Here is a 19,282-nt window from a genome sequence, read left to right on the forward strand (position 1 = left end):
GAATGTATAGTGTAGTATACATATTGCTTTTTTTGTTTTTTTGTTTATAGCCCCTGGTCAATATATACTTTTGCTGATTGGAGAAAAGAGCAAGCCTGCTAACATCTTTTATAATAGAAATGAACAGAGAACAGAAGATAGAAATGGCAACCCGGGTAAGTAAACTGTGCAAATTGTACATAGTTGCTTTCACAGTTCTGCTGTTTTAAGTACAGTGTTGGGGAGGTTACTTTGGAAATGTAATAGGTTACAGATGTTACCCTATTTAAAATAGGGTAGCAGTGTAATGATTTCAATTACTTTATTAAAGTAACTGATTACATTTGATCCCTTTTTGGTTACTTTTCTAAATTTCTAATGGATGTTTTCAACTGTTAATCATTTTGAAACATATAAAGCAGGCAGGGTTAACATTACAGTCGAACTCAACACTGATTACTGTCAGACTTTCAAAATCCTTCATCACTGGAATCAATATCATAATAATTTAATTTTAAAGTACAGACACCACAAAATCAGACTTTAGCACCTCTTTTTACTTTTGAGACCGTTCTGAGGTTAAATACTGATTTAAAAATCATATAGTTTAATAGCTACAATACTGTTTTTGAAATCAAATATTTGCTATGACAGGAAACACTGGTATCTAACAATGCCTTGGAAAAAAAAAATGTTAATCTTAAAATTGAAGCATACACAAGCATAAACCTAAGTAGGAAATAAAACCGTTCTAGAATAAGCATGTGTCATATTTTGTGTCCTAAACTCCTGAAACATTGGTGTCTCATATTTTAAAGCAATCAATGCAATTTATGAAAGAAACCAATTAAATCGGTATGTATGAAAATATTCAGATGTAACCCCTCTTATTAACATTTTTTAGAAGCAACTGTAATTTAATTACACATTTTTTCTCAGTAACTGTAACAGATTACAGTTACATTTATTTTGTAATTACATTACATAATTTAGTTACATGTAACTAGTTACTCCCTAATACTGTTTAAGTAGCACTTAGTATTTTACACTTTTATTTTACAATTTTTTTTACATTTATTTATTTGTTCTCTGCTGGAGCCTTGAGTATAAGACACAGCTTTTATTCATTTGAGCCCGTTTAGGACACTGATATGGTAAAGTCCAGTCTGCTAGGAAAACAGCAACAGTTCTGGTGGGCTGCGGGGCCACAGCGGGAAGGCCTGCAGACGCAGCTGTGTCCAGGCCTGCTGATACGGCCCTGCAGCCTGCTTGTAGTCCCAGTACGTCTTCAAATCTTTTCCACTTCAGCGAGCACAGAGAAGAAACAAACACATCGATCAGACACAACAGATACACAAACAACACCTGCACGCTGTAGGGAGCATGCAAGAGAGGTCAGAGGTCAATGTGACTTTAAGGACAGGCATGCATGGCTTCATGTTTCTGCTTCAAACACACAATCTGATGCTAGAAACATACTGTACTCTACACAAACGCAGACACAAATGGTTGGCCAACGTATTGCAAACATCCGGTCCTGTTGTTCAGACTCATAGTTGGGGAAGGTGACATATCATAAAAATATGACTTTTTCCATGTTTAAGTGCTATAATCAGGTCCCCACTGCATCTACCAACCCAGAAAGCTTGTGGGAAAATGAGCACGTCAGATTTCGCTCCCTCTGTGACATAAAAAGTGGATCTTATTATATTACAAGCACTTAATCAGCACGTTTCCACCCACGGCTCTGCCATTGTGTTTTCACAAGCAACGACGGTGTAGCAGTTCTAACTCCATGGTGAAAGTTTGAGCAAAACATTGCTAACTGTTCTGTCTCTGGCTGCACAGACGAGCACAGAACACTGTTTAGAGTCCAAGTTTCAGAGGAGACAAGAGAGCAGTGGATTTATTTATTTATTGTATATTACACTGCTGCGACACAGAACTAATATAAACATGACGTTTCTTTCCGAGCTATTTACCTTCACAGATATAACCGACTGTTTTTTTGTGTTTTTCACATAAACTTGTGCGTATTTGACTAAGCTAATATGGTTTAAGACATCAGGGGGCAGCTGTGGACTAATGGTTAGAGAGCTGGACAAGTTACCAGAAGGTCCCTGGTTCGAGTCTCAGTGTTGGCAGGAGTTGTAGGTGGGAGGGAGTGAATGAACAGCACTCTCTTCCACCCTCAGTACCCATGGCTGAAGTGCCCTTGAGCACGGCACTGAACCCCCAGTTGCTCATATAGCTGCCGGGTTCAGTCCCGGAATGAACTCTGTTTGAACAAAAGCTAGAACCAATGCCGTAAAGGGTGTGTCGTAGTGATGACGCACGTTATCGTGCGACTCTTACCAGGTGTTTTGAAGGTAGATCAATGTTCCAATGAACCAAAACCTAATGATCCGGGAACTATTGCCAGGACACATTACCCGTGTATTATCCGTAATCTCAGTGTGAAAGGGGTTCATGTTAATAAAAACTAGGTATGCATCGATCCGATATTCAGTATCGGTATCGGCTCCGATACTGGCATTTTCTGCTGGATCGGGTATCAGTCAGTTGAGACCTATCCAAATCCAATATATTCTTTGTTACTGTTAAACCTTTAAATTAAATTTTTAATTTTAATTTAAGTTACTTTTTTTTTTCATTTGCTATTTTTCATTAATATGAAGTTGTCTATTTTGCAGATTGTTTTGAACACACAAAAGAATAATGATCAGGTCAATACACAGAAGTACAGAAAGTCTACATGACTTAAAAACAAACTGCGCTGTATTGGATCGGATCGGTATCTGCAGATACTCAGAATTTTCAGTATCGGGTCAGTTCTGAAAAAAATGGTATCGCTGCATCCCTAATAAAAACCAAACAGATCTTTTTTAGCAGAGTATCTGAGATTTGAGCTGTAAAGGGACACACCCCTATTCTGGAAAAGGGGGCGGGGAGCAGCAGCTGATTTGCATTGAAGGAGACATGCATGTAAACAGCCTATTTCTGTTCCCACTCAAAATAAAGGATAAGGACCGAGAGGGCAAATTAAGGTTCTGTTACATCCAGTCTGTATAACCTCACAAAGGTGTGTGGGGAAGACCAGCTAGCCTGAATAGAAATGCCCTTAAATAGCACCCAGGACGTAGCTTTCCTTCTAGTTGTGTGAGCCCGTAACTCTCTTGGGGGCTCCATATCCGCATTATTATAGCATAACACGATTGCCTCCACAACCCAGTGCAAGAGATGCTTGTCTAGATAAGACAAGACTCTGACTCCCATAGTCCTTAACGCAGTCAGAGCCACCTCTACACATTTGGTAAAAATTCTCTGAGCTAGGGAGAGGCCAAAGGGAATTTTCGCATACTTGTATGCTGTATTTTGATATGCGAATCTCAGATAACTCCTGTATGCAGGAAAGATATCTATGTGAAAATATGCATCCTGGAGATCTACTGAGGTGAGCCAGTCTCCCTGATGAACATTTTGACAATGTTTTGAGTAAAAGCATTTTGAACTTGTACTTTCTGAGGTGTTTGTTGAGGGTATCTTAAATCCATAATGGAACTAAGGCCTCACCATCTCTTGGGAATCACAAAATAAGTAAGCGCCCTGTTGCCTTTCTTCCGTTGGAATTATTCATGGATTAATGTGACAGAGAACTTTTTATTTGTGTTGGGATGTTTGTGAACATTTGGTTCTCCTCCCTCAGAACAAACCCCATGGAGGGGGAGACACTGTTTCAGGGGGCACCTGGGGAACATGGGCCACACATCTGCATACATTTGACACTGAACCGTCTGCAGGAATGATTCTTGTAGTCGAATCCCTTCTCCTTTTCCCTGCGGCTGCAGTTTATATACAGGGAGGCAGGACTCCCTGATGGCTGCAGTGATTGGTATGCCATGGTTGGCAGACGTGGTGTCATTGGTGCTTCCGCAATCTGTCAAGCCTGGGGCGTTCCCATAATGAGATAATGAATGTTAGAAAGAGAACCCCAAGTATCGTGGACCACAGAAACAGATGTTAATGCTAGCTACTGCATATCACCCATTGCAATTCAAGGGGTCATGACATGAGAAATCAAATTTGCCTTGATCATTTGGCATATTAGAGGTCTTTGTACCATTAAAACATCCTGCAAGTTTCATAGGTTAAAATGTCGTCCTTATTATAAACAATGCATTTGTTTGTTCAAGCTCCAAAAACTACTCATTTTGGATCTGAGGTGCAAGATGAAATAACCTGGGTACAGTCATTTGCATAAACACGACTCCAGAGCAACAAGTCTTCTTCTTCTCACCATAGGCTCCGCCCACTGGTGTTCACTCACTTAACGGCTGACATTGATCACGCTGAATGCGAGTTTCGCGTTGCGTCAAAAGCAAACAGAAATGACATTCACTGCCGCTATCTTTTCTACACTGGATACAGATGTGCCTTCGCTTTCGTCAGGACACATGCAGTGAAAGATCGTTCGCTTTGATGCCTTTGGTTTAAACAGCTCGTACTCGTCTTTGTACAGATATCACAAGGATCCCACAAAAGTGGTTAGTTTATTTTTAATAGCATCCCAGATCATGTCAGACGCTTGATCAGACCGGAGGATTTTGTTTTGTAAAGGAGGCACAGTGTCATGGAGAGTCACAAAGAAACATTTGTTGCAAGATGAAGTGGTACTAGATCTGACTGTAGCTGCATCACAAACTGTATGTAAATGATTTTATAATGCTTTGTCTAGAAATGACTATTTTTTTTGTTGTTTTGTTTGTTTTTTTTTTGTTTTTTTTAATCATGTTGTCAAGACACTCACATGGAATAGCCAGGGGGTGTTAATATGACAATATTTTTCCTATGCTGTGACGTTAGCCAATCATAACAGTGGCTAATTACTGTCAAGCCTTAAAGGACCCGTCCCATAAAACAGGTCATTTTAGAGAGAGGGTTAAAAATAATCATTTTTCCTTTTTTTTTTTTTTTTTTTTTGTGCAAAAAACTTTATTAAGATCATAAGTAAACCTCTAGGAACATATTAAAGTAATAAAAAAATGTCATGACCCCTTTCAGAGCACACCAACGCACAAAAATTGAGGTAGAAGTGTTTGCTTCGTTGGGCTTAATGCTGCAAGTCATCTGGAAATCCCAGCATCAGTCACACAGTAAAGTCTTATTGTTGGAATAATGCAGAAATCCTTTGCTAATGAGACTGTGAAAGCAGACGCAGGCTGATGGATTTATTTGAGCATGGAGTGCATATAGACGCCTGTGTTGTGGGATCTCTATGGATGGATCATTGTTATTTGCTCCTGTGTGAGTCTGTCAGTGGTGTAACTAGAGCTGGACACTAGGCAGGATCACTTCAAAGAGACAAGAACAGAAGAACACTGTTCCCTCGGGTCACCAACTAACAAAGATCTACTGTTCAATAATCATGCTGCTTTACAAGAATAAAACACACATCCCGTTTGACATAACACGAAAACAACAAATAACTGTCACTTTACACCACGATTCAGTAGTCTAAACCAAACAGTGCAGTGAATCTGATTACCACGACAGGGATTTGTGTAAATATCGGTTTACTGAGAGTCTGGGACTAGTTTTCACATGGGAAACGTCTTTATATCTGATTACCTGTGAGTACACACATTTTCTCTAAAGCAGTCTGTATGTTGGTTTCATTTTTGTCATCTTATCTAAAGTTTTGTTATAATTTAGTAATAACTGTAAGATAAGTTTTGAGATCTATTGAGACAAGCATATTGTCCATTAATTTAAGGTTGAGGAAAGTCATGTGTTTTAAACATTATGCATTTTACATTTTATTAATTGAGCTGAATAATGACAATGTTGCAAAGTTAGTGTCATTATCCAGCTCTGTTCAGTTCTCATCAAATAGTATCAGTGCATGGTAATATAAGAATTGAGTATGAGGAATGAGAAATGTTTCCTGGAGTAAAACTATTGCAGGTCTCCCTAGTTTTAAAGCACTCACCGGAGGGACACTTGAAGCCGAGAGTCTTTGGTTGCTGCCACCAGTTTCAGAAACGAACGAAAGAGCTCCACTTTACTGATTACAGACCTACACATGGAGAAATATCAAAACGTAATAAGCATGAGCTCATAGCTGGTTATTGTGGTGACTCACTGTTTTGGGATGACTCTGTCAACGTATAAAGTAACATTAACCAGGCTTCAACGTTTACAGCCCACCTGTGAGTCATAAACATATTCTCCTCAGAATGCAAATTATTTGTTGTCAGGTGATCACCTTGCTTGTGATGTGCCCAGAGCTTTTTTAGTCACTCCCTGTTTGTTACCTTTGGTAGTGACATCTAGAGGCTGCTGGGATACAGCACACCAGCTGATGGCTCGAGAAGGGTCTGGCTGCAGACTTGCACTTGCATTCTCAGACTTGCAGTCTCAGACACTTGCGCTTCCGCTAGTGACATTCCGTCTTTTTTATTTTGTTCTATTTATTGATAACTTTTTGTTTGAATCTCTCATCATTTTACAACAGTAGCCAGGTGGTGAAGACAAGAAAAAAGAAACAAAATTACGAAGTCACTTGCACTCTCAGCTACTTGCGACGTCACTTGCAATCGACACAAATCGTATGTGTTGCCAGTGGAGACAAGACGCTGTGGTGATTAAACGATTAAAACTAATTTAGTACCGTTACGTACAGGGTCCTGCAAGAAAAAGACAAGACCCGCAAATCCGCGGCCACAGAACAGCAGAATATGAACGCAATGCACAGAGTCTCTCGTTAAGCGTTTCATTTCCTCCCGTAGAAAATCATTATAAATAAAACGCATAGCTTAATGGACAAAGACAAAGAAATAAAAAAGCTGTAGACAGTTATTCTATATGGAAAAACGCTTAACGTGAAACTTTGCATGTTGCATTTATTCTGGGCTCACCTGGTTGCCTGTACATATTGTTTATGTATATTTTAATAATGAAGAGGAGCATATTGAGTTTCTTCTTTATCTTCTTAGTCTATTATTACGCCACATTATGCCATGTTTTGCACCTGTTTTGCCATGTTTTATACATTATTCGTTATATTAATAAACTATATTGAATTTGATATTTGAATAGCATCTTATTACATTAATAAGCCATATTAAGTGTTTTTGTTTTCTACGGGAGGAAAACGCTTAATGAGAGACTTTGCGCATTGCATTCATATTCTGCTGTTTTGTGGCCACGGATTTGCGGGTCTTTTTTTTTTCTTGCAGGACCCCTGTACGTGATGTTACTAATTTAGTTTTAATCGTTTAATCACCACAGCGTCTTGTCTCCATTGGCAACATGCACGATTTGTGTTGGTTGCAAGTGACGTCGCAGGTAGCTGAGAGTGCAAGTGGCGATTGCAAGTGACTTCGTAATTTAGTTTCTTTTTTCTTGTCTTCAACACCTGGCTGCTGTTGTAAAATGTTGAGAGATTCAAACCAAAAATAAATATAACAAAATATAAAATAAAGACTGCAAGTAATGTCACTACCGGAAGTGCAAGTGTCTGAGAGTGCAAGTCTGAGAGTGCAAGTGCAAGTCTGCAGCCAGACCCTTTTGGATGGCTCTAGGGACATTCATATCACTGTTAGTTCAGCGGGAGAAAACTTCTAATCATTAAAAGAACCACTAAACTGGACCACACAGACAGTGAATGAAAATGACTGAGCCAAGCCAGCTCAAAAAAGGCCAATGACTGCTGTAGTTATGGCCACTTTTACTGTTCATAACCTTGAAAAATGAACCTTCTGCTGAAGCACTTCAGAGAGGATTTTTGATATTCAGTGCAATAGTCATGATTTTTGAGAAATTTCACTTTCTTATAAAGCTTTAGACAAGTTTTTAACAGAGTCCATAGACTGCTGCAGGCATGTTGTATTTCTATAGGCCAAAAACAAGCATTTTAGTTATTCGGTTCCATCGGCCCGGCTGATTTTTCTAATGGTTTTTTTGTTTGTTTGTTTGTTTGGTTTTTTTTTTGGCTAAATTGCTAAAATAAGGTCTGTGTTTAACACAAGCTCAATATATTGTAATGATTCATTCTACAACATGAAATAAATACACTTTTGCTTTTTTAAAAGCTATTACTTCTCTTGAAAAAACAGTTGAAAACAAGTGTCTAAATGGTACTACAGAGGCTGTCAGTGACATTAAACTCGCTAGTCGCTTTCACAGCCTCATTGTATATTTAGAATCATGCTCTTGTAAACTATCCAAACTAAAACACTCAGGAAATAGTCTAAGTGGAAAAATCCTTTTGGGTTTTTGGTGAAGGAACCAGGGTGATATTAACTTCCAGCTTGGCCTGTAAATACTTCAGTAACACTTTATTTTAAGGACCAATTCTCAATATTACCTATCATATTGGCTGTGTATTAGATCCCTTAATCCAACCCTTATACCTAAACTTAACAACTATCTTACTAACTATTAATAAGCAGCAAATTAGAAGTTTGAGGCAAAAGCCATGTGAAGAGTAAGATTTGTAATGTTTTTTAATGAAGTCTCTTATGCTTATCAAGGCTGTATTTATTTGATCAAAAATACAGAAAAAAAACAGTAATATTGTGAAATATTATTGCAATTTCTAATATCAGTTTCCTATTTTAATATACTTTACAATATAATTTATTTTTGTGATGCAAAGTTGAATTTTCATCAGCCATAACTCCAGTCTTCAGGGACCTGGGGACCTGTGATACTTTTTTCTTTGATTCTTTGATGAATAAAAGGTTTTAAGAGCAGCATTTATTCGAAACATAATTTTTTCCTAGAATATAACTCCTTACTGCCATTTAACACATCCTTGCTGAATAAAAATATTATTTTTCTTTAAAAAATTTACTGACCCCAAACTTTTGAATAGTAGCATATATTGTAACACAAAATTTATATTTTGAAGTTTTATTTATCAATGAATCCTGAAAAAAAGTATCACAGGTTCCAAAAAATATGAAGCAGCACAACTGTTTCCAAGACTGATAATAAATCAGCATATTAGAATGATTTCTGAAGGAATGTGACACTGAAGACTGGAGTAATGATGCTGAAAATTGAGCACTGATCACAGTAATAAATTACATTTTAAAGTATATTAAAATAGAAAAACGTTATTTTTAATTGCAATAATATTTCACAAAATAAGTATTTTTTTCTGTATTTTTGATCAAATAGATACAGACTTGATATAAGCATAAGAGACTTCTTTAAAAAAACATGGAAAATCTTACTGATCCCAAACTTTTGAACGGCAGCGTAAATTTTTTTTACTGTTACCTCTTCGGTTTTTTATTACAGGGGACAGAAAAGTTACACTTATTAAAAATCACAGAGCAAAGCCGGGAATTTTCAATTATTAATGAACTGTTCGGCTTTTTCACAGCCTGTCCAACACCTAAAAACGACATCTGAAGAAAACCCTGTCAAACACCAGCAGCTAAAACAGACAGGCCTTCACGGGACGTCATTACACCAAAAGCAAAAAAGACATTGTAATGGAAACACGTCAACCATCTGGGAGTTACTGTAGGTGTGCAGTCTGCTTTGGGATTGTGTACACTAGAGATTAACATTGTAAGGGCTCTTGTCTACAGCAGGTGTGTTCAGTGCATACTGCTTCACTGCTTCTATTTGCTTTAGTTTTGACGTAACACAAACTCATTTTGAGGAGTTACACAAGCACAGAAATAAACCCCTGTATATGAATGAATATGTGTGTGCACTCACCTGCAGGGAGATATTCTGCCCTGTGTGTTTGTGTTTGGCCTCGGTGTGTATGTGGTTTTGAGGAAATTCCAGACCGGACTGCAGAATCTCCGGATCGTGTACAGAGAAACCTGTCGGCAAATCCCTCACATCAGAGCATCTGTTAGAGATAAGAAGTGTTTTATTTCGATGGAACAATATAACATATAATTCGTCAATTAAATGGCTGTTTTTTTATGTTCCAGCCTTCCTCTTAACCTGTTATATGTTTTTTATTTACATGAGTCTTGACAACAACAACAAAAAATTACCCCTAAAATTACTTTAATCAAATAAAATGTACTTAAAAATCCCTCCCTCATTAAAATGATTATAAACTATATAACATGCATGATTTCATCCCCCCAAAGAATTTGTTGGACCTGCGGGACTTTTCTGAAGAAAAGCAGGCAGTTACACTGTTCAGGACAAACAAGAGACTCATGAACAACAATATTTTTATAGATTCAACTATTATTTTCTCTTGTGGACTATATGTAAACATCTTTTGTGAAATATCCAGGTCAGTACTAAATAAACAATAACATGCATTTTGTGTGAACCCTCTTATTTTGGTAAAACAATTAACATTAACAAACGAGGATGTAAAATTTGACCTCAACTGTATAAATACTTTGGTTATACTTTATTTTAAGGTGTCCTTGTAACAGTGTAATTATACATTTATGTACAGAGTAATATTAATTAGCTACATGTACTTACTATATGGTTACAGTTAGAATTAAGTTTGGCTTAGTGTAACTTGCTTCTGAATTTTGGCAAGAAATAAATAGAAACCCAAGTCCAATCCCAGCTCAGGCATGTGGAAAACATCTTGCGCTGTGAAACAGAGGATTTATAAGACCATTTCTGACTTTGGGCAGTAACTCCTAATAAAAGTGGTCATTGGCGAGATCAGCATGAAAAGAAAAGTGGAAAAAATAACATAATCTGGAAAAGGATCAGGCTGACATCAATTTGGAAAACCTTCCAAATAGCCTTCCAGAAAACACAGGGACATTTCTGGTTAAGCATTTACAGACAACCCGTATCCAGTAGACTGAAACTTGACTAAACATATGACTAAATAACACTTGTGCTGTAACAGTCATGCCTTTAATCAAGTTTCGGTCTACTAGACGTACAGGATACAGGTAGTCTGTAAATGCTTAACCAGAGATTTAATTTGTATCCCCTCAAACAAAAATGACCAGCATTTTAAAACTCTTTTACCAGAGAGATCTCAGACTCATAATTACCACAAAACTTCATTGCCATAAAAAAACCTCAAGAGAAACCTCAAATGTTCTGCATGTGTATTAGACTTACCTTGGTAGTCTTAAACTTAAAAATAAATATAAACATTCATTTTATGTATTTATATATGGTAACAACATGGCAAAAATGCGTACGGCTGCCTCAGTGCTTGGCTCTCCAGTGTTTGTAATGTTTTTGTTAGTTTTTCCTGTTTTTTGTTTCTCAAACAAGATCAGTTTTACCAGGGATGAACTGCTGAATATTCAGCAGAACACACCACAAAATCTTCTACCGGATTTCGATTATTCAGACATTTTGCTGAACGTTGTAGTTGGCGGAGCAGCGGCGTTGATCCAATGCTTCAGGACACACAGATGGGGGAAGAGAGCCGGTGCACTCATGAAGCTCAGGCAGCGCGGATTTCGAATGCCATTGCCTAGGATCCATCTGACAAATATCCGTTCTCTACCCAACAAAACTGACGAACTACTTCTGCTCTCCTGAACAAATAAAAGATTTTTAAAACTTTACATCAATGAAAGGTGGTGTACATATGTAACAGTGTTAAAGAAGATGTGCTGTCCCGATCTAGAAGCACTTTTCATTAACTGTAAGCTGTTCTATTCGCCGCAGGAGTTTCACTCCTTCATTCTCATGAGTGTTTACATTCCTCCACAAGCACACGTGAGCCTGGCTTTAAAGAAACTCTCTGATCAGATCACAGAGACTGAATAACACCCGGACTCTGTTTTAATCATTCTCAGGGAACTCTCCTGTGAACTGCCAAAATACAGACAGCACGTTACGTGTCCCACCAGAGACAGCAATATATTGGACCATTGTTACACCACAATAAAGGATGCATATCGCTCTGTCCCACGGGCAGCTTTGGGGCTCTGTGATCACTGTTTAGTTCATCTTATACCAACCTACAGGCAGAAACTGAAATCAGTTAAACCTGTATTAAGGACTGTAAGATGGACAGAGCAGTATTTACAAGCCTGCTTCGACCTCACTGATTGGAGTGTTTTTGAAGCTGCTTGCACCATTCTGGATGAGCTCACAGGGACTGTAACTTCATACATCAGTTTCTGTGAAGATATGTGCATTCCTACCAGGACCTATTTAACATACAACAATGACAAACCATGGTTCACTGCAAAACTCAGACAGCTCCGTCAGGCCAAGGAAGATGCTCGCAGGAATGGGGCAAAGAGCTATAATTCTGGAAAGCTAAGGAACCAATTCTCTTTTATTGAAGTTGTCCTGCTTTAGTGTGGTATGGATTGAGATAGATAACTACAAGACACCATCCCCCAGCACTGTGGAGAATCAACAACTGGCAGACGATCTGAGTTTTATTACAGGTTTGAAAAAACACCATTCACACCTCCTGCAACCCACCTCTTCCCCACACCTTCACTTCAGATCAGTGAAGATGATGTGCGTCAGGTCTTCAGAAAGAACAAGAGAAGAAAGGAACCAGGCCCAGATGGTGTGACACCAGCCTGTTTGAAAACCTGCTCTGACCAGCTGGCCCCCATCTTCACACAGATCTTCAACAGATCACTGCAGCTGTGAAGTCCCTTCATGCTTCAAACGCTCCACCATCATCCCAAAGAAACCCAAAATTACTGGACTTAATGACTACAGACCTGTGGCTCTAACGTCTGTGGCCATGAAATCATTTGAAAGACTAGTTTGGGCTTATCTGAAGGATATCACTGGACCCTCACTGGACCCCCTGCAGTTTGCAAACAGGTCTGTGGATGATACAGTCAACATGGAACTGCACTACATTCTGCAACATCTAGACAGACCAGGGACTTATGTGAGGATCCAGTTTGTGGACTTCAGCTCGGCATTTAACACTTTCAACCCAAACCTTCTCCTGGCCAAATTAACTCAGCTCTCTGTGCCCACATCCGTCAGTGGATCAACAGCTTCCTGACAGACAGGCAGCAAATAGTGAGCCAGCTGAGGAAGTTCAACCTGCCACAGGAGCTGCTGAAACAGTTCTACTCCGCCATCATTGAATCCGCCCTCTGCACTTATATAACTGTCTGTTTCAGCTCAGCTACCAAATCTGACCTCAGAAGACTACAGAAGATAGTCCGGACTGCTGATCAAATCACTGGGACAACTCACCCTACTCTCCAAGAATGTACTCATCCAGAGTGAGCAAAAGGGCTAACAAAATCTCTCTGGACCCCTCACATCCAGCACACTCTCTCTTTGAACTGTTGCCATCTGGTCGATGCTACAGAGCTCTGAGAACCAGAACGGCCAAACACAGGAACAGTTTCTTCCCTCAGGCAATCCATCTCATGAACATTTAACAATAAACGTGGAACACACAACACTATTATACATTATTTATTTAACACACATACTTATTACATTTCAATGCACATATCATATTTGCACATATCATACCTGTACATATATACAAACCCGATTCCAAAAAAGTTGGGAAACTGTACAAATTGTGAATAAAAAAAAGTATTTATTGATTTTGAGTTTTCAAATTTCAATATTTTATACAGAATACAACATAGATGACATATCAAATGTTTAAACTGAGAAAATGTATCATTTTAAGGGAAAAATAAGTTGATTTTAAATTTCATGGCATCAACACATCTCAAAAAATATGGGACAAGGCCATGTTTACCACTGTGTGGCATCCCCTCTTCTTTTTATAACGGTCAGCAAACGTCTGGGGACTGAGGAGACAAGTTGCTCAAGTTTAGGAATAGGAATGTTGTCCCATTCTTGTTTAATACAGGCTTCTAGTTGCTCAACTGTCTTAGGTCTTCTTTGTTGCATCTTCCTCTTTATGATGCGCCAAATGTTTTCTATGCGTGAAAGATCTGGACGGCAGGCTGGCCATTTCAGTACCCGGATCCTTCTTCTACGCAGCCATGATGTTGTAATTGATGCAGTATGTGGTCTGGCATTTTCATGTTGGAAAATACAAGGTCTTCCCTGAAAGAGACGACGTCTGGATGGGAGCATATGTTGTTCTAGAACTTGGATATACCTTTCAGCATTGATGGTGCCTTTCCAGAAGTGTAAGCTGCCCATGCCACACACACTCATGCAAACCCCATACCATCAGAGATGCAGGCTTCTGAACTGAGCGCTGATAACAACTTGGGTTGTCCTTGTCCTCTTTAGTCCGGATGACATGGCGTCCCAGTTTTCCAAAAAGAACTTCAAATTTTGATTCGTCTGACCACAGAACAGTTTTCCACTTTGCCACAGTCCATTTTAAATGAGCCTTGGCCCAGAGAAAACGTCTGTGCTTCTGGATCATGCTTAGATATGGCTTCTTTTTTGACCTATAGAGTTTTAGCCTGCAACAGCAAATGGCACGGTGGATTGTGTTCACCGACAATATTTTCTGGAAGTATTCCTGAGCCCATGTTGTGATTTCCATTACAGTAGCATTCCTGTATGTGATGCAGTGCCGTCTAAGGGCCCGAAGATCACGGGCATCCAGTATGGTTTTCCGGCCTTGACCCTTACGCACAGAGATTGTTCCAGATTCTCTGAATCTTTGGATGATATTATGCACTGTAGATGATGATAACTTCAAACTCCTTGCAATTTTTCTCTGAGAAACTCCTTTCTGATATTGCTCCACTATTTTTCGCCGCAGCATTGGGGGAATTGGTGATCCTCTTTTTATACCCAATTATGTTGCCAATTGACCTAATAAGTTGCAAATTGGTCCTCCAACTGTGCCTTATATGTACATTTAACTTTTCCAGCTTCTTATTGCTACCTGTCCCAACTTTTTTGGAATGTGTAGCTCTCATGAAATCCAAAATGAGCCAATATTTGGCTTGACATTTCAAAATGTCTCACTTTCAACATTTGATATATCTATATTCTATTGTGAATAAAATATAAGTTTATGAGACTTGTAAATTATTCCATTCCTTTTTTACTCACAATTTGTACAGTGTCCCAACTTTTTTTGGAATCAGGTTTTTAATTGTCTATATTATATATTGTGTTTTTGCTATTTTGTACATTGTCTATTTTGTATATTTGTATATTATTCTTTTTATTATCTGCATCCTGTCTTGTCACTGTCATTCTGTTGCACTGTGGAGCCTCTGTCACTAAAACAAATTTCTTGTATGTGTAAACATACCAGGCAATAAAGCTCATTCTGATTCTGATTCTAAATAAATATTTGGAACTGAGACTCAGACTCTTCCCATTATGAGATATGAACATACTGAGGGGTCAATAAACACCTGTTAACCCAAAATTTGCAATTACGCAAAGATAGCATCTCTGGACAAACCAAGAAAAATAAAATAAAAACTAATGGTTTTGCAACATCAATACATAGAGATAATTACTCAAAAAAAGAAAAGAAAATTAAATTATCAAGAAACTTCTACTAGACAACTTGCAGGGTTTCTGCAGGATTTTTTTAAGACAAATTTAATAAATACCATATGAGTGGGGTAGTATGTCTTTAGTAACATATTAAACTGTAAAATGACTGTAAAAACATGATATACTGTTCAGATACAAGTTTTCACAAAAACAAAAAGTTTTATAAAATGATACACTTCACATTTCAGCCTTTAAACCATTTTTAAGAAAATGGATGAGTCATAAGTATTAAATATTATATTAATTTAAACAATTATTATCAATAAATTATTATATTAATTAAATAACATATAAATACATTTTACTGTTTAGATTTTTATAATGCATTATCTTCTTATCGATCCACCAGTTCACATTTACAGCTCTGTGTGTTTGCAGGGTAAAAACATGGGTTGATTTTTGCATTGGTCTGAACAAAAACCGCAGACATGCTTATTGAAAATGCATTCTCTGCCAGCAGGTGGCGCTTTCGGAACTGCAGAAACATAACTGTTTCCCCGGTAACGGCAGTAAACAAAGCAGCCAGCAAAGCAGTTGTTATAGACAAAGCAAAAGTAACATTTTATTAGAGCAAGTCATTTATCTGAGAATCATGTTCCTAGACAGTATATTAATAAAATTAGACATATAAGAAACATTCAAACTATTTTACCTTTTAGTTTTTCTCTAAAACCAGTTAATAAGTCACAGGTAAAAAAACATGCATGAATATATTTCAGAATTTTTTAATATATATATATATATATATTAAATATACTTATATATAATATAAATTATATTAATATAAATATAAACATGTAAATATTTGTAAAATATACAATGTATGTGTGGGTATTTATATATACATAATAAATATACACAGTACACACACACATTATGTAAACACAAACTTTTATTTTGGATGTGATTAATCATTTGACAGCACTAAATTAGATTAAATTACATTGTAAAAATACTCGTCATCAGACTACAGTTACTTTGTTATTGATTACATAATTACAAAATATTCACAAATTAGCAAAAAAATTAATAATTTATTGATTCTTCCCAAATTCTTCTTTTTCATCTTTACATTTATATGCAGAAATTCATGTTATTTTATTTAATGTAATATTATTCACGTAATGCACTTCATATGTTGTTAATAACAATGAATAGAATATATTTTCTTTCTTTTTGTATTTTTATATCAATTTGGCACAAGATTATCCTATTTAAATAAACATGATACTGTAGTAATCAAAAAGTAATCAAAAAGTAGTCTGATTATACAATCTATAATGTAATGTAATGGATTACGTTTCTAACTACAAGTTTTGTCATGTAATTTAGAATCAATAAGAGACTACAATTTGTAATCTACCCAATATAATATATACAGTTGACTGCGTAAGTATGCCAGAACTTCTTTCACCTAATATATTTACTTGAATTTAAATGAAAAATTACAGGAATATTTTTTTTTTTTTTTGTACTGACAGATTAAGATATTTCACATAACATATTTACATATAAATTTACACCCCCTTGGTTGTTGTTGTTGTGTTGCTTCCCTGATGATCAGTGACTGTCTGTATGTATGTAGGGCAGTACTAGATACGCTATTTTTATCCCTTATTTTTGTATGAATTCTTCAACTGTGATGAAATGACTGATCATTTTGATTTGTTTTAAACTTTTATTCTAATTTGTGATGAATATTTTTTTCTAAAATGGTAAGTAATAAAAAAGTGAGAATGTGTAAACACATTTGACTGGTAGTATAAGGCTAAAGGGATACTCCATCCCAAAATGAAAATTTTGTCATTAATCACTTACCCCCATGTCGTTCCAAACCCGTAAAAGCTTTGTTCGTCTTCGGAACACAATGTAAGATATTTTGGATGAAAACCAGGAGGCTTGTGACTGTCTCGTAGACTGGCAAGTAAATAACAGTGTCAAGGTCCAGGAAAGTATGAAAAGCATCGTCAGAATACTCCATCTGTCATCAGTGGTTCAACTGTGATGCGGAGAGACACAGAGACGAATTGTTGAATAAAGCTGTTATTTTTGTTTTCTTTGCATACAAAAAGTATTCGCATCATTTCATAACGTTATGGTTGGCATGTCAAATGACAAAATTTTCATTTTGGGGTGGAGTATCCCTGTAACATAAATATTTAGTTTTTAATATTTAAGCAGTAGCTGGACTGAAAAGGAAAGAAACTCCTGGTTTAACTGCCCATTTTCCCTCTTCAGATCCAGGGCAGAAAACATCCAAGCTCTGGTCGCTTATGGCCCTGAACAGCTGCTCCATCAGATACCTGAGGACGGGAAACATCGGGATGTACACATAACTAAATTCACTTCTGTTATTCCTCTAAAACCCTTTTTTGAAACTAATTCACATTAGAAAACATCAGTTGTTACTGATTTCAAAGTACTGTTACATTAAATGAAATATACATTTATGCTTGATTTATAAATAATAAAAAAAAATCTAAAACTTAGGACATATTCAAAACTGTATAACTTATAAAAAATTATATAATTAAATTGTATGTGTGTGTGTATATATGTATATATATATATATATTAGTACTGTCAAACGATTAATTACTATTCAAATTAAAATCATCCAAAAAATAAATAAATAAATAAATAAATAAAATCATCCAAGATATTGCTGTGTATATTTATTTTGGATATATAAATACACACAGGCATGTATACATTTCAGAAAAATATGTCATGTGTACATAAATCTATTTAATATATAATTTTATAGATTTATATAATATATAAATTATATTAATATAAATATATGTAAATATTTTCTAAATATATATTGTATGTGTCTATTTATATATATTACATAATAAATATACACAGTACACACACATGTATTATGTAAACAAAAACTTTTATTTTGAATGTAATCACGATTAATCGCTTGACAGCACTATTGAGAAAATCGCCTTTAAAGTTGTCCAGATGAAGTCCTTAGCAATGCATATTACTAATCAAAAATTATGTTTTGATATATTTATTTAGGAAATTTACAAAATATCATGATCTTTACTTAATATCCTAAAGATTTTTGGCATAAAATAAAAATCAGTCATTTTGACCCACACAATGTGTTTTGGCTATTGCTACAAATATACCCCAATAAATATTACATTTAATAAAAATTTAAATAATTTTTTTTTTTTAAATAATAATAATCAATAAATATTCATAAGATATTAATAAACATCTTAAATTGGAGTAAGAACAATAAAATGCTCTGAAAACAATGTTCAGAGCAAGCCAAATATTGCATAAGTAAAAAGCTTTATCACAGCAGATCCCCTTCATTTTAACATGTTCAGCACGTTACAGGACATAACATCCGCTTGACGAATGTGAAATCCATGTACAAACACAGATGGGTAAACACATAAATCCATCATATATGCCCATAAGATATGTTTACAGTGTGTGTGGAGGCTACAAAAGATCTCAGACGCAGTTGGGGTTTGGTTTGTGAACACATGACTAATGGAATGAAGCCCTGTCAGATCAAAAAAATTATCTGACACATCCCCTCCAAGCAATAACCTCAGGATGACTGTCATTCAGAATATCACCTGCAAATAAGCACAATATACTCAATATATGGGGATGCACATTTAGGTTTGCATTTGTGCAAAATGTTTTTGACATTTACCCTTCGTACTCATGGCAGACTGGCCGATGCATTTGGTGCCGGTCCCCAAAGACAGAACCTGCTTGTGAACTGTGAGCAAATGGTTAAAAGGGCATTTTGCAGTTTTCATATCATCATGTTGAGTTGATTTCTGTGTTTCTGACGTGTCTTCTGCTCTGAACTGTCAGTCAGCAGAATCAC

At 36.5% G+C, this 19,282-nt stretch overlaps 1 long non-coding RNA gene across 1 annotated transcript; it reads right to left on the reverse strand.

The window, feature by feature from the left end:
- Positions 1–614: 614 nt before the first annotated feature.
- Positions 615–17,285, reverse strand: LOC122142482. Its single transcript, XR_006158633.1, has 4 exons — positions 17,230–17,285; positions 9,718–9,856; positions 5,969–6,055; positions 615–1,281 (listed from the first exon to the last, which is right to left on the reverse strand). It is a non-coding gene; the product is annotated as an uncharacterized LOC122142482 (long non-coding RNA).
- Positions 17,286–19,282: the final 1,997 nt, after the last annotated feature.

Source organism: Cyprinus carpio, chromosome B25 (assembly GCF_018340385.1).
Source record: "Cyprinus carpio isolate SPL01 chromosome B25, ASM1834038v1, whole genome shotgun sequence".
Lineage (NCBI taxonomy): Eukaryota > Metazoa > Chordata > Actinopteri > Cypriniformes > Cyprinidae > Cyprinus > Cyprinus carpio.